The following is a 16415-nucleotide window of genomic DNA, read 5'->3' as shown; positions in this document are numbered from 1 at the left end:
GAGCTGAGCAGAGCACAGAAATTCCTGCACTGAACAAGGAGCTCAGTTAAGAAATGCAAATAAATGGCTTCATCTTCCTCAACAGGCAACATGTTTAACCTTGCAACCTGGCTACACATTCACAGATCCATAGAATGATTTTGGTGGAAAGATACCCTGAAGACCATCCAGTTCAGACAGCCCTACTCTGAGCAGGGCTGCCACACACTAGATCAGGCTGCTCAGCATCGCTGGCCTCGTGTGCCTCCAGGGATGGGGCATCCACAGCTTCTATGGGCAGCCCGTGCCTGTGCCTCACCACCCTCAGAATGAAGAATTTCCTCGTAACATGTAGAATCATAGAATCACAGATAATAGAATCATTAAGGTTGAAAAAGACCTCTAAAATCTTCTAGTCCAGCCATCTGCCTACCACCAATGTTGCCCACCAAACCCTGTCCCTAAGTATTGTATCTTCATTTTACTTATACACCTCCAGGGATGGTAACTCCACCACTTCCCTAGGCAGCTTGTTCCAGTGCATCACCACTCTTTCAGAGAATTAATTCTTCCTCTGTCCAATCTGAACTTCCTCTAGCACAACTTGAAGCCAGTCTCTCTTGTCCTATCACTAGTTATCTGGGAGAAGAGACTAACCCCTACTTTTCCACAACCTCCTTTCAGACAGCTGTAGAGAGCAATAAAGTCTTCCCTGAGCTTTCTCTTCTCCAGACTAAACAGACCATTTCCCTCAGCTGCTCCATGCAAGACTTGTGTTCCAGACCCCTCACCAGCTTCATCACCCTTCTCTGGACACATTCTAGTGCCTTCACGTCTTTTTTGTAGTGAGGGACCCAAAACTGAAAACAGTACTTGAGGTGCAACCTCACCAGTGCTGTATACTGGGGGAAGATCACCTTCCTGCTCCTGCTAGGTATAATATTTCTGATAAAAGTCTGGATGCTGTTGGCCTTCTTGGCCACCTGTACACACTGCTGGCTCATGTTCAGCCACATGTCAGCCAACATCCCAGATTCTTTTCCTTCACGTTGTTTCAAAGCCACTCTGCCCCAAGCCTGTAGCATTGCATGAGATTGTTGTCACCAAAGTGCAGGGTCCAGTACTTGGTCTTGTCGAATTTCATCTCACTGGCTTCAGCCCACCAATCCTGCCTATCCAGGTCCCTCTGTATGGCCTACCTACCCTTATTCAGATCAACACTTCCCCCTAACTTGGTGTTGTCTAATCTATTCTAAATCTACCCTCTTTTAGTTTAAAACCAGACTATGTAGAAAGTAGATCTCTGTCCTGTTCATAAACTCTGGACACATTCTAGTGTCTTTGTGTCTTTCTTGTAGTGAGGGCCTTTCCAGAGTAATTACTGGAAGGTCACAATGAAGTCTCCCCAGAGCCTTCTCTTCTCAATGCTGAACAAACCCACCTCCCTCAATCTTTCTTCACAGGAAAGGTGCTCCAGCCCTCTGATCTTCTTCATGGCCCTCCTCTCAATCCAGTCCAACAGCACTACATCCTTCTTGGGCAGGGGACCCCAGACCTGGACACAGTGCTGCAGATGGGGCCTCGAAAAGGCAGAGCAGAGGAAGACAATTACCCCCCTTGCCCTGCTGGCCACCCCTCTTTAGATCCAGCCCAGAACATAGTTGGTCTTCTGGCTGCAAGCACACACTGCTGGCTCATGTCTAGCTTTTCATCCACCAGAACCCCTAAGTTCTTCTTCGTGTGGCTGCTCTCAATGAATTCTTTTTCCAGTCTGTAGACACATCTGTGATTGCCCTGGCCCAAGTGCAGCATCTTGCACTTAGACTTGTTGAATCTCCTTAGGTTCATGTGGGCCCACTTCTCAAGCTTGTCCAAGTTGCTTTAGATGGCATCCCCTTGGATGTCAGCAGCAAAACTGAATTAATAGTAATTACAAGTGCCCAAGGGAAAAACAAACAAACAAACAAAAAAAAAAATGTTCTGTACAAAGCTTACAGTCTTTCAAAGATGAGTAGATGGGCTGCCAAATGATTAGTGACTTAATGACAACCCACCAAAAAATTTCTGTCTCTTCTCCAGGAGAGTATCATTTCGAGGAACTAAATCCTGAGAGGAAACACAAGAAATCATGATTCAAAGTACCCATACTGGACTACATTATCAGACAAGAGTCATTATGTCACCAGTTTGAAAGACTTCAACATTCTTCCACTCACATTTGCTTTTTCACTTCCTCTGCTTTCTCCATCCCCCCCTTCACTGCCCCCCAAAATTTGCAACGCTTAACTTGAAACTATTCAGATTCAAACTAATATACATTTACATCTCTAAAGGTTCACAAACTTTTAAATAGATCTGAACATTTTCAGAAGAGGGTGAATACAATCCAGTCCCTCCCTACTTAAACACAAATATTTCCTATCTATAGAACATTCACCGTTCTTTAATTAGGCAAGCCAGCTGGGATTGAAAATTTCTTTGAAAGAAGCACAGAATCAATGTTTAGGAAAAAGTATGAAATCCCCTCTTGTCTTTGAGCTGTCATTCAGGCTTGGGGTCTTTTGCCCAATATTCTATTAGCCATTCTTATTCTGGACCTGTGATATCCAATTCCTGTCTCTGTAATTTCCATCTTTTGTTCACAAGTCTATTCTCTTCACAATAACACTATTCAGTCAAGGTATGTCTTTGAGTTGTCAGCTACTACTTTTTTTTTTTTTCCTCCTTGTAAAGATACCATTAGTGCTTTGGGATACAAATGTACAAAGCAAGAGCCCTTGCAGCTCACTTTTCAGTACTGCGTCAGACAGCATTAGCAGGGAGTTTTTATAGTTTACCTTGCAAATGATGGAAAACACTCTTTGTTAAACAAAAGAATCAAGGAAGCCCAGCAAAAGATGTATTTGTAGAACATTGCATGTGCATTATGCTGTCCTGGCACTGGAGAAAAGATGTGAGAGGATTATTCCTTGATAAGGCACCTTGCAAATATAACATATGTGTGTTGTGTTACTTTGCCCATATGATCATCATTCAGTTCAAATTGGTATACTTTCAAGGTTTAAAAAGTAAAAGGATCAGAGTAATGACCTTGAACTACACAGAAAAAGACACAGCATATTTTTATTATGTCTCTTGTCAGCACAAAGATTGCAATTTCTTTTAGGTACACATTGCCCAACTAAATGGAATTAGGGATCTAAGCAGCAATAAATCCATAAGAAATCCCACTGTATTTAAAATAATTGTAATAACAATAATAATAAGAGCCTGTATTTTGTACTCTGGATTTTATATAGAAATATATGGTGCATTACATACCAAAGCCCCAAGATCTACAGTCCTGGTTCCTTATCTGTCACCTGCTTTGTGACTTTCTGCAGACCAGTTATTTTTATACATGAGTCATTTCATGGACCTGTAACATGGGAATGTTACCACTTGCAGAAGACTTGATTTGGGGGTGCAATTTCATTTAACAGTACTTGGAGATACTTGGATTAAAAAGGTTTCATCCATGTCTAAGGTCTGTGTTACAGCTTCTTACCAGTAAGAACAAAAATTTCAATGAGGTCCTACACGCATATATTGTTGGATAAAATTCACAATTCATGAAACTATGTTGTATAACTAACACTAATTGTGTAGTTTCAAGTTTTCTCAAAATGATTTAATACTTTCATTATGTTTATAGTACAAAAATAATTTTAAAAATGATTGAGTATTTGCTATCAGCCAGAATCATAGCTCAGTGATTGTTTTAACACTTACCCAATAGCTTAGGAGAGGAAGTATTCAAAGTAGCGTTCATTTCTAACTGAACTGATGATCATTTTGAAATGTATTTGTTAAAATTTAACATCAAGACCATATTTGTTTAATAGACAAACTTTCTCCTACTACTTAACACATTTTAATTTACAAAAAAAGGGTAATGGGAAAGGGAAGGGAAGCAGTTTCCATAAAAAGTTAGATCTCTATATTCTAACAATTAGAGCACTAAGGGCATAAGTCATTAAGAGGTTGTTTAACTTACATTCAAGTTTTTTTTAAGTGTTTGGACTAATAACGCCACAGGTACAATCAATTACAAGGCCAAGCAATGGCTGTCATTAGCTCACTTCCTATAAAAAGCAGAATACTTAAAACAGGTTCACTGACTGGTATTTTCTATACCCTAAGCATCTAAATTTTGACCTCTAAAGTCTAGAAAAAAAAAACTTGGGATTCACTTTGTGTATCACACAAAGACACATGAACAAATTATTTACTGTATTTAGTTAGGCGGTGTTAAATTCAGCTATATCAAAAACTGAAGTAAAGCTGCACACAAGTCCTCTTCTGAACTGGAAATCACTTGCACTTGCTAATGTAGAAGTATAGTGCAGCCAGAGTTGAAACCAGGATTATAATAATTTTTTTAAGGGAAATGAGCAAAAGGAAACATATTTCTGAAGAATGAAATGTTATTTTCTTGGCCTTACTGATCCATTCCTCGTGTTCCTCTTGAGTACTTCTGGTTTCCACAGTCAGCACTACCAAGATACCAAACGGAGGAAGTATATTTGCTAGTCATGGCACCTACTCCTGGCAGACTCCAGCAGCAGTTGTTGGCTGTAGTTACAATTTTATCTAAGGATGTGTCACATATTTAGGCTGTTATGTGATCTATCTTTGCTGCTTTCCCTTCCTAAAAGCTTTCTCCATTCTCTGAACTTCTGTACTTTTTTCACATTTGTGAATTAGGTGCTGAATGACTTGCTCACAAAATAGCTACATAGGCTGTTTTACAGCTCCAGAGGGGAGCCAAGGCTCTCTTCACATTACTGTGCTTTATGCCTCTAAGCAGGCAATATGGGAGACTTGATGTAGGAAACTAATTACTGTATGGGTGTATTTACATACTTCTTCAGGAAAGGAGGGTCAGATGTGCAAGCTCCGTTTCTTGCTTGCCTTTGCAAATTGTATTCCATCTCACCACTCAAGGAGGAAGCTAGTCACTTAGACAAGAGTGGATACAAGTCTCTGTTAGCTGTCCAGAAATTAGTACAGCATGACTCAGGTTTTTTGATGAGAAAACAGGTCCCTCTGCTCCAGATAAACATAAAGGAGAGCTGTTATTTTGATGTTAAGGATCTGTTTTAAGTAGCACTGAGAAATCTATTTTCTATTGCTGATTTTTTATTTGTCTCCCAAGAACCTGTCACAGCCACAGAGGCTGTGGATAGCAACATGTACGCTGTATTTTGCATTAATAGGGATTCAGTAATAAATTTGATTTTTCATGTTTGCCTTTGCGGGTACAAGACACTGTTCCACACACATAAGTTATAAGGCAACTTCTGTTCTAGAACTGGCAGCCAGGGAGCCAGCATGATCCATTGCCATTGGCTGGAATGTATAACCCTCTTACCTCTAATATCCTGCTAGGATGGTTTAGGGGACAGTTCTGTAAGAGGCAGCATTTGTGCTGCATACTTATAGCATTTACTATTCAGAATAACCTAATTTTGCATCAGTAGACGATCTGTAGACTAGAACTTACCTAGTATTTACTGACTCAAGATACCTGATCATGTGTTCCTGCATATCTGAGGTATGAGCTGGGCTACAAAGCTGTGATCAAATGGGTGAGTGATCAGGTATGTAATGTGCTTAGAAGTACAGATCACAGTCATGTAAAACACGTGTTGATCTTGTTCACTAACCTATTCTTTAATAAGAAAGGAACTCAAAAAATTTCTATCACAAGTTTTTCCGCAGATACCTCTAAATAGTTTTTTCCATTAAAATTACATTATTTGAGTTATTTGAATTATTTGAATTATTCGTTATTTGAATTATTTGAATATTGAGATAAACAGCCTAGAAAATTCTGCACATTGTTACCTGATTCTTAATCACAATCTTTTGAAAACCTCTCTTATATGTTAAGATACATTATTCATAAAAGCGTCTCAGGTAATTCACTGCAGGAAGAGAATAAATATGAATCTTGTGCCAGGATGGGAATGGAGAACACTAAATCACAAAGCAGACTATGGATCTGTATGCTTATCAGACAGAAATAAGCTGCCAAGACACAGTAGTCTGGTATCTGTTGGACTTCCTAAATATCCCCTGTAACATTAACTCATTTGCTGTTTATTTGCACTGAATTCTGGAGATAAGGAAATAAATCTGAAGTTCCACTTCTAGAATTTGATAGGATTTGTATAAGAAATCAAGTAGACATTTTTTATTATTTCTAGTGTCAGACCAATACAGCAATGTGTGAGTCTTTCTTCTTTTCTCATATGGCTACTGATAAAAGCAACAATCAGGTGAGAGTTGAAAATATGGTCATATAGTAACATGCTTGACCCAGTGAATGTACTTTTGTGAATGCAAAAAATCTACTTTTGTAGATTTGTAAGAAAAGGCAGAAAAACATGGAAAGCATCTGAAAACTCTGACATACAGCAAACTCTGGCAAATCAAGTCATAAGTATTTTGGAAGAGAGGAACAGAGTTCTGCAGTGATTTTCACTCTCTAAAGAGAGACAAGTAGAACCCACAGAAGTCCAAATTCAGTGTTCAGTGGGAAAAGACTATAATTGAAATTCAAGGGCTCCATGTAGAGAGAGGATATGTGTATTTTTCAGATGGCAATCTGACAATGTACTCTCCTGCCTCATCTTAAAAATCTCATGCGACTGAGCAACCAGGATTATATATAGAAGTCACTGAACAGTATTATTTATTTCATAATAATGGTTAGCTCTGTTTTTGTTGTTATTGTTGTTGTTTTTTGTTTGAGCTGTTAACCATGAGCCAAGTCTTTCAAGACAACTTGAAGCTTTCAAGTTACATTTGCTGTGTGGAGGATTTCCACCCACATTTTAGTTACAAATGCTGCAGTTTCCAGCACTAAAATAAGTAATGTGTCAGTATTCAGATCATGGCTCTGTGGCATATGCCATGCATTTTCTTTGCATACATGAATATCACATAACCTCTAGTTTCCAAGTAACTCTACTATAACTTATTTGTTAAGAAAACACAACAGCGTATTGTCTTTTACATTTATATCTGCATATTTACAGTCATGTTTCCTGGAACTCTTCTGGAAGAACTGATTTAAAGTGTGGATGGGACAAAGATAAGAAAGAAAGTAGGTGTTAAGTATTTCTACAAGGAAAAAATTGAAGATATTGAACTATGAGCAGTGACCTTTCTTTGGTTTTGGAGATATCATCCCACAGCAGATTTCTTCAAATACTAGAATTGAAGGTGTTCTGCCATAGTGTTTTACTTTTCTACATCCTATGGAAACACAGTCTACAAATAGAACTGGCCACAAGCCTTAGAAATAAATTATCAAATATCATGTATTTCTAAGAAGAAAATAAAAAAGGCTATGCTCTCCTTCAATATAAATATTATATGTAGATGGCTTTTGAAAAAGGGCATGTGGGTAATAACCTCTTTGTGCTTAGACAGGAAAGCCCAGAAGAATTAATCACATCTGATGAAATCCTAAATAATTCCACTTGCAAAGCTGCATGCCTGGGAGAGACACACAAGTAAGTCTTGCATCAGAGGCAGATAAAACCACAAAGTACCACATTCACCCAAAATTTTAAGAGCTCCAGTCTGCCAAGATTAGGTCTTGTTGACTTGTGGTACTCCTTGGAGACCCCTCAGTTACTGACACTATTGCCATTTCCTCTTTCTTGGAGTTCTCCTTCAGAGTTGACAGAATGGGAAATTTTCTATAATAAATTAGAGCAAAATCTTTTCACCTTACTTTATTGCTGCTCTTGTTCTACTCTCTTTGTATTTTCTCACATAGTTCTCTTCTGCTTATCACTACTACATATTTAAGTTTCCTTACATGATATCTATACTACATTGAAAGTGGAAGGACTGTGGAACATTTGATGGTGAAGTAAGAGTGGCTGCTTTATCCTTGTAACTTTCATAAACAATTGCCTTCAGTGGTGAACAACATGGATTATTTGGCAACATAACAATGGAAAAAGTACTCTCTGGTTGAAGTGAAAATGCTGCAGTCGTTGCTACGATCATGACATCTAGGATTGATCTCAGTGAGTAAGCTCTATGCAGGAAGATAAAAAGAAGGATCTTCTAGGTAAAATCTTGGCCCTGCTGAATAAAGGTGAAAAATATTTCTCATCTCAATACAGCCATCATATGGCCTTTTCAGATTCAGAAGGATCTGTTAAGACTTGGATTAGCCACCACTCAAAATAGAATGTACAGTTGGGTGATAAATTATCTGCCCGAGTTTCATTTATAATACAACCTTAATCTTATAAAATTTAGGTAAGAGTGGTTTGTGCTTTCTATTTTCTAAATATATATTAAAAAAAGATAAAGAATACCTGAAATTCAGAAATTCTGTGACAAAATTTGTTATATGAATACAAAATGTATTATATTTTCCCTGTAGGATAAACAAAGCCTTGCCTCATACCACATGCTGTGTCCTCTGTGCTGAAAGTGGCATTTTGCCATGTGGGGGCAAAGGATAAATGGTGCACTTAGCTTAAACACTGCACTCAACTTACAGGCTGTGGCAGTACTTTCACATGGCTTAACTGCTCTTGATAATGGGTATTAGTGTTGGTCTAGGAATCTCAGGATGCTAGCTAGCCTTCAACAGTACTCATTTATTTGCATGGTTCTGTGCACCAGTGATAATCACCAGTTCTGTGAAAAGTATATATGATATATATATAAATGCCTACATATATATATAAGAATAGTCACTAAAACAGAATATTTATCTTTACTTCACATCAAATGAATTTGCACATTAAAAGCCTATAGAAAGTGAAAACCAAGTGAGAGTATTTGAGGGGAATTTCGAAGGAACCTAAACATATAATGACAAACAGACATGGTATTCATAAAATGAAGTACATCTTAAATGTTGGCTGAAAAGAAAGTCTAACATTGGTTCTGTAAACCTACTAGGATTCAGAGGACAACCAGAAGAAATGTTGGCTTACTACTTAATGAGCAATTAGAAAGACAGAACACACTTAATATACCATTTAGCATAAGCACATAATGTTTTTTTTTACTACTTTCAAATGCCTCTAGAAGACTCAGTCATACTTACAATATCAGTGTTAATATCAGAAAGTCATTAGATGGTTTAAATCCACCTGGATTTTAAATCTAGTTCTCAGGAACTAGAAGACTGTCTGAAATACTGATCATTGTTTTCAATAATCTTTTAAAATCTTCAGGAATCAATGAGGATCCAGAAATGGGAAGCATGCTATCTATCCTTAAAATATGGGGAAAATAAAGGTAATGAGAGAATGTTAGACTAGTCAGCTTCACTTCCCAGGAAAAAAAAATAAAGGAAACACAAACCTGGCATACATCATGAAGGATATTGTTTACAAGCACTTGAAAGGAATTAAGAGATAAGCAACAGCCAAGACAAGCCAGTCAAGGTCCCTCCTAATTTTCTTTTCTAGGGGTAAGATGCTTTTAGATGGGGAAAAAGCAAAGGAATTGTCTGTCTTGACTTTAGTAAGACTGTTGAGACTGATTCCAATGATGATGTGTGATGGTCAGAATGGGATGGGCAACTGTCATCTGCCATCTTCATTTCCAGCCAGATAGATACAGTCTAGTTATTAAATGTTCCACCTAATCTGATAAATCATACCAAATCTGACCTGGTTACAGGCCATGGTTTGGTCAAGCCTAGTCTGAAAAATGTGACTGAAATGTGAGAGCAAAACAAACGAGAATAATGTACCCAGGTAGCTGATATAAAAAAACTAACAATTAACATGGAAGGCTGCATCAAGCCATATGAAGTAGTCTGCCCTCTGTCTGACTCTATAATTCAGTGACTTCATTTTTCACCTGGAGAATGAAACAGTTTTTTTGAATTTATAGTGAACATCAAGCTTAAAAGCTGAAGTAGAACTCAATATGATCTTAGCAATTTGGAGAAACAGCATAAAAGCCAATTCAGTGGACTGAATTCAGTGGATAATAGGGAGGGATTATCCACTTAAACATTAAGGAAAGTGAGCAGCAGGTAGCAGAACAAAAGCTGCATGAGTCAAAAATGTCATGCTAAGAAAAGACCAGTTCCAGATGGAGGCATTTAAACAGCCGTATATTCTGCCAAATACACAAAGTACTTTTTTAAGAGTGCTAATTCCTCAGCTGGAATACCGATTCAATCACTTGCAGAGGGACCAGATGAAGGAAAAATCCAGAGGCCTACCATGATAAACCAGTCTAATAATCATGAGTTGGAAGAATTGCTTGAAAGACTCTGAGACTGTTAATTTAGATTAGAATTGTGGAAAACAGAACAACAGTCATATAGTGTCTGTGCTGTTGATAAGAAGGTCAAAAGAATAAGGAATGCCACAAGGAATATTTGAGAAGTCATGATGATAAAGCTTCTACTACTCAACACTGTTAATCAGTTGCCTTGGGAAGCTGTGATGCTAACATCACAGGAGGGCATTTGAGAACAGTTTAGACAACTATCTTTTGCGAATGTCATAAACAGGGACTGAACTGAATGACTTCTTTCCCTTTCCCTGCTCAGTGCATGCAGTATCGCTGCTAGCATACATTCTCCTGTAATGCTGGTAACCTCCTACTTCTTGTCTTGCTTGCAGTGTCTTCCATTCTCAACAAAGACACAAATATGCCACTATCCATGTTTCTGTTAATGTAGTGTAAGCTGACTACTGTGTTTTATGCTTTCTAGAAATGTTCTCAAAGTGCATAATTCAATAATTCACTTGTCTGTAACTGTGTCAAGGCATTCAGAGAACTGGCTGACTGGCAGATCTCAGAGGGTGGTCATCAGCAGCACGGAGTCTGGTTGAAAGCATGCAACTAGTGGTGTTCCCCAGGGGCCAGTGCTGGGTTCAATCTTGTTCAACAACTTCATCAGTGACCTGGATAAGGGGATAGAGTCCACCCTCAGCAAGTTTGTTCATGATACAAAGCTAGGAGGAGTAGCTGACACCCTGGAAGGCATGATCTGGAAAGAGTTGGTTTAACAAGAGCAAGTGTAAAGTCTTCCACCTGGGGAGGAATAACCACATGCATCTATACAAGTTAGGGGCTGACCTGCTACAGAGGAGCTCTGCAGAGAAGGACCTGGGGGTCCTGGTGGACAACAGGTTGGCCATGAGCCAGCAGTGTGACCTTGTGGACAAGAAGACCAATGATATCCTGGGGTACATTAAAAAGAGAGCGGTCAGGAGGCGTAGGGAGGTTATCCTCCATCTCTACTCTGCCCTGGTGAGGCCACATCAGGAATACTGTGTCCAGTTCTGCGCTCCCTAATTCAAAAAAGACAAGGATCTTCTAGAAGGAGTCCAGAGGAGGGCCACAAAGATAATTAAGGGCCTGGAGCATCTCCCATATGAGGAAAGGCTGAGTAACTTGGGTCTGTTCTGCCTGGGGAAAAGAAGACTGAGAGAGGATCTGATAAATGATTATAAATATCTAAAGGGAGGTGGGAGGCAAATGGATGAGGCCAGGCTCTTCTCGGTGGTGTGTAGCAGTAGGACAAGGAGTAATGGCCTGAAACTTGAACATAGGAAGTTTCATACTAACATGCTGAAGAACTGCTTTACAGTAAGGGTGACAAAGCACTGGAACATGGAGATATTCAAGACCTGGCTGGATGCCTATCTGTGCAATCTATTGTAGGGTACCTGCTTTAGCAGGGGCATTGGACTTGATGATCTCTTAAAGTCCCTTTGAAACCCTGTGATTCTGTGGTTCAGTAAGGTAACTTGCTGGGGTATTGTCTGCATACTTACTTGGCATATCTCCTTATCTCCACCTAGTCTGTAAGTAACCAACGTCCACAGCATGAAAAACATTCACATTGTTGATTATCTTCATGAACACCAAGAAGGAAATGAAATTAGAACTAAGGTCTCATTTCAATTTAGTGCCTCCCCTAATGTGGATGATAGTATTATGAGAACATTGTGAGTGATGTACCAAGGACAATGTAGTTCAGTCTCTACCAAATATGCCAATGGCAAGAACTATCAGAAAAATCCTAGTATTTTGTTCACTTTAAAGTCCTTGATTATAATACTTTCTAGTATTTCCTTGAGAGACTGTCAGGGTTTGTATATGTGCATTTCCAGAGCAGGAAGGCACTGTCACTTGTAATGAAGAATTTTAAAGAAAAGGAGATAAAGAGTCCATGAAAGAAACTGAGTAAATGTCAGACTGTACCTTATATATTCAGTTATGTAGCTGGTTTGAATGTTGTTGGTTGGAGACTTCACAAGGAGACTATATTCTGATAAGAACTGGAAAGGAACAAAATGCGCTATCGATGAATAGTTAACTTTTCCTTAAAGTTTTAATTTTAGGTCTCTGAATGGGATAGAATTAAAAAATGGCTGTACCCTCTGTTACAGGAGAGATCAAACAAACAAAAAAAAAAGCCGCTACAAAGTAGCTTGGTAAAATGTCACTCTCCTGGAGGAAAAGATTGCAAAGGTACACAGCTTAATTGTTCAACCTGCTTTTCTACAAAGATACTGGGAATTTGTTTGCATGGGAAGCTCATCAACAAAAGTTTACCTTGACTAGGGATAAACTCATCTGGAGTAAATACATGCCACTGGATCAGCTTCTTCTATTTTTGGAGTAGTCTGGACAGTAACGTACATGTAGAAATTATTATGATGGCCTACTAACCTACTAACCTACTGTCATGAGGATGAGAGGATTTGTAACAAAGGAAGAAAGAGGTTAAGTACAGGATAAACAAATGTCAAATAAATATTTTATTGTTCATTTTATGCTTGTTTTATTTTGACTACACTGGTTTAGTGCACTTTCTTGAATATGTGACAAGCTGTATTGAAATGGATACCCCTCACGGAAAGTTGAAAATGCCCAGAAGCTGAAAGAATTATCTAGGACCTTTTTATATAGACTGTATGTTAAAACATCTCTCCTTTACACATTCTGGGTTTATAATAAACTGGAGAAAAAGGCTAGGAATACAAGACAAGCATATAAACCTCTGGTTCCAATACGCAGCCAAGACTTGATGTCGGGGATATAAAGTGATCCAGGCGGGAAAAAAATATAGTCATCTTTTTTTCAGGATAATGTAGTGGCAACACTATATTCCTTTTCTCAGAGAAAGAATGAGGAAAAAGAAAAAAGAAAAGTGCTGCTGAGCAAAATGAGCAAACAAAGGTAACAATTGTGGCAGTTTGAAGGAGGTGACAGAACACAAGCAAGATTAAGAAATGAGTTCTGTAGAATTCTCAGAAGTAAAGTTGCTGATGACATATGAATTCTTGCATCAAATAAAACCATTTGGAACTTGGCTTCATTAAATATTGCATATCATGGTGTCACACACTAAGATATTCCAAATACTTAATTTTCTATTTATAAACAGAACTCTTCATGACTTTACACATTTTAGCAGGAGAGTGAAAATTAGTACTGCAGTTTTCATTTGTATTCTGTACCAGAAGCAGGAACACAAAATTTATAGCCAGGACTTCTTCCTTTTTTGTTTTCTGCCTTTGTTTTCAGATTAGAATGAAGTCAAAAGCCTAGCTTTGCAGAGCCTAGCTAGAAGTCAATAAGAGTGGGAGCAAACCCTACAAGCCCTAGAACACCAGCCAGCATTACATCACAAACTAAATGCACCACTTGGATTATCTGTTGTTTAAAATAGTTGTCTTTAGTATGCTATCTATGTGAATAAAAGCATAAACATTTCAGCTATCAACTCATCAGAACTGCTTGAGCAAGCATAAAATATCTTCTTGGCACCAGGTATTCACTCCATCCTCTTAACGCGATTTCTCTCTCAAACTTACTCTTCAGCCACATGCTAATGGGTTCATCTTGAGATAGTAAAGCGATGCATGTTTTTAATATCAGACTTCTCTTGCATTGGTGAGAGCTACAGTATTTTGCTGACAAGACAGTTTTAGAACTACATGAATGGTACATGTTTGTTTAGGGAAAAAAATGAGGTGAGTAAGAATTCTGAATTGCAAATGATGCCATGTGAAAGACTAAAACATGCCTCAGACCACTTCAAAAATGCAAATGAAATAAGGTGAATAAAATGAGAGCCCAGTTCTCCCTCAAACATTTTCTAAAAGAGCCTTCACTCCCTGAAATATCATATGTTTCCAGGTTTATTTTCTGAATTTATTTTTTTTGCCAGCAGGATTACCTGAAGCAGATCACCCGTATTCTTTTGGTTTGTCTTATTATTTATTTTCCCCTAAGTCTCTGGGTATTTTTATTTAACCCAGGACCAGGAAGGGCATTTAAAGCCACAGGATGTCCCTGTCTGATTGGTCCCAAGGCCCAGGGGTCACAGAGCTGGCAACGACTGAAGTACTTGCATGGTGAATACTGCTAATGATCAAGTGTTGCATGAACTAGGGCAGAAGCCACTTTCTGCTAGAAGAGGTATGTGATGACAAGCTTACCCAATGGAAAAAAGATATCTTCTCATTTCATCCCTGAGACATATCAGCACTGGTTTCCTCTGCTCCCACATCCACCAGAAAGTCTTCATCCATTATTATTCCCAGATCCCTCTACAGGCAAACATGATTTTCTGTCTACTCTTCCCAACACCAACATCACCCCTGCAATGATGTTCATATACATGCACTCTATTTCCCTTAGAGAGAACAGAGAAAATTAGAGGAAAGTAGGGAGAGAAGGTTGCTCACAAAATATTCCTTGCTGAAGACAGCAAAAGAGCTTTATGAACACTGTCTGAGAGATCCACACTGGCTTCATCAAACTCTCCTTGCAACTACAGCATCAGTGCACTTTTATTTTCAACGCAGGACCTCACCAGCAAAGGACTTTAGTCACTCTGGGCCCTGCTCTCACACCACAAGGGACCATTGACCTCCTCTGTCTTGCTATGGGTGGCATGCCATAGGAGATTAAGGAGAAATACAGAAGAAATCCACTCCTGTCCTAGGTTACCTTTCGAATTTATATCAAATTCCATTTAATGTTATCAGTTTCCGTGGCCTCCTTTTCTTCCCCTGCCACAGAGATTCTCTCAACTGTCCCACGGACAAGTTGGCCTATTTCTGATGTTTGTAATTGCCTAGTATCAGATAAGCATTGGAATGAGTCACTGGGTTAGCTGATAAAGTTGCTAATTAAAACCGTTTTCAACACTCCTGAAAGATTAACTGGGCCAAAATTTAGAGCATAGGGGAAGTTTTACTTTTAACAATGTACACTCTTTGCTGAATAAAAGGCTCAAACAATTTAAAAGAAACTCATGCTTAGAACCTTGCAAAAGCATTTCTTTCCACAGAGAATTATACAAATGGTACAATTCACTTTAAAGTTTTGTAAATTTAACTTTGCAGGCTTCTTGTTAACACTGAGGTTAAATCTCTAAAAATGCTGCAGCACTGAAAGCGCTATCATTTTATAATCTCAACCGTTCATTTTCAATTACATATTCACAACATTTCAAAATTTAAAAGAAATAATTTCTACCCTCCCCGATAGAAGGTTAAATATCAAGTTACCAGTAGGACTGTGCAAATGAGATAATATCATTTTAGGACGGCAGTGACTAAGCGAGTACCTCTACCAAAGCACTAAATGCACCCAGTGAAAACTTCATGGCTCTGAGACTAAGCTGACTAGGGCTGATCTGAGTCCCTGCATAATCCATAGAAAGGCTGGTGCTTTTATTTCAGCTGTTGGTACAACTACCAAATAGTTCACTACTGGTTGTATAAAATGCTACAGAAAGTCTAACTATCTTAACAAGAAATACTTTTGAGGTTTTAAAATGTTCTCAGATGCCCCATGTGTGTGCACACCTGTTTTGTTATTTGCTTTTAATATTCCCAGATGGTAAATGATGATGATGTATTTTGAAATAGTGTGATGAGCTGCACTGCACTCTCATAATGAGCACAGAAATTTCTCAGTACATTTTTTATTTAAATGCTGCAACAGTGATTATTTACTGTGAGGGTAACAGAACAGATGGTGAACACTTAGCTGACCAATATCATGCAGCATATCAGGACTTTTGTTGGCACTGAGGCAATGGTTCTAAATTGCAGCTTTGTTGCTTGCTTTGTTTTGGAGAGAACTGGTAAACAGAATGGGAAATGGAAAATGATTATCACTGAAGGATTATACTTATGTCTCTTTTGCCTTGTGTTTGGTATAGTCACATTTCAAAAAGTAAACCAAATCAGGAAGATCATTATGTGAGTGCTCATTTGTAACCTATACTAAGTTTAATTAAACATGGTTGATAAATCTGAGTGCAGATCTTGAACTGATCCCAAAACTTAGTATCACTTTTAACACATTCCAAGGACATAATGGAGATGTCCAAAGAGGCCCTAGTTTTACTACTG

Source organism: Numida meleagris, chromosome Z, assembly GCF_002078875.1.
Source record: "Numida meleagris isolate 19003 breed g44 Domestic line chromosome Z, NumMel1.0, whole genome shotgun sequence".
NCBI lineage: Eukaryota > Metazoa > Chordata > Aves > Galliformes > Numididae > Numida > Numida meleagris.
The sequence above is the reverse complement of the archived record's forward strand: the minus strand, read 5'-3'. Positions refer to the sequence as shown.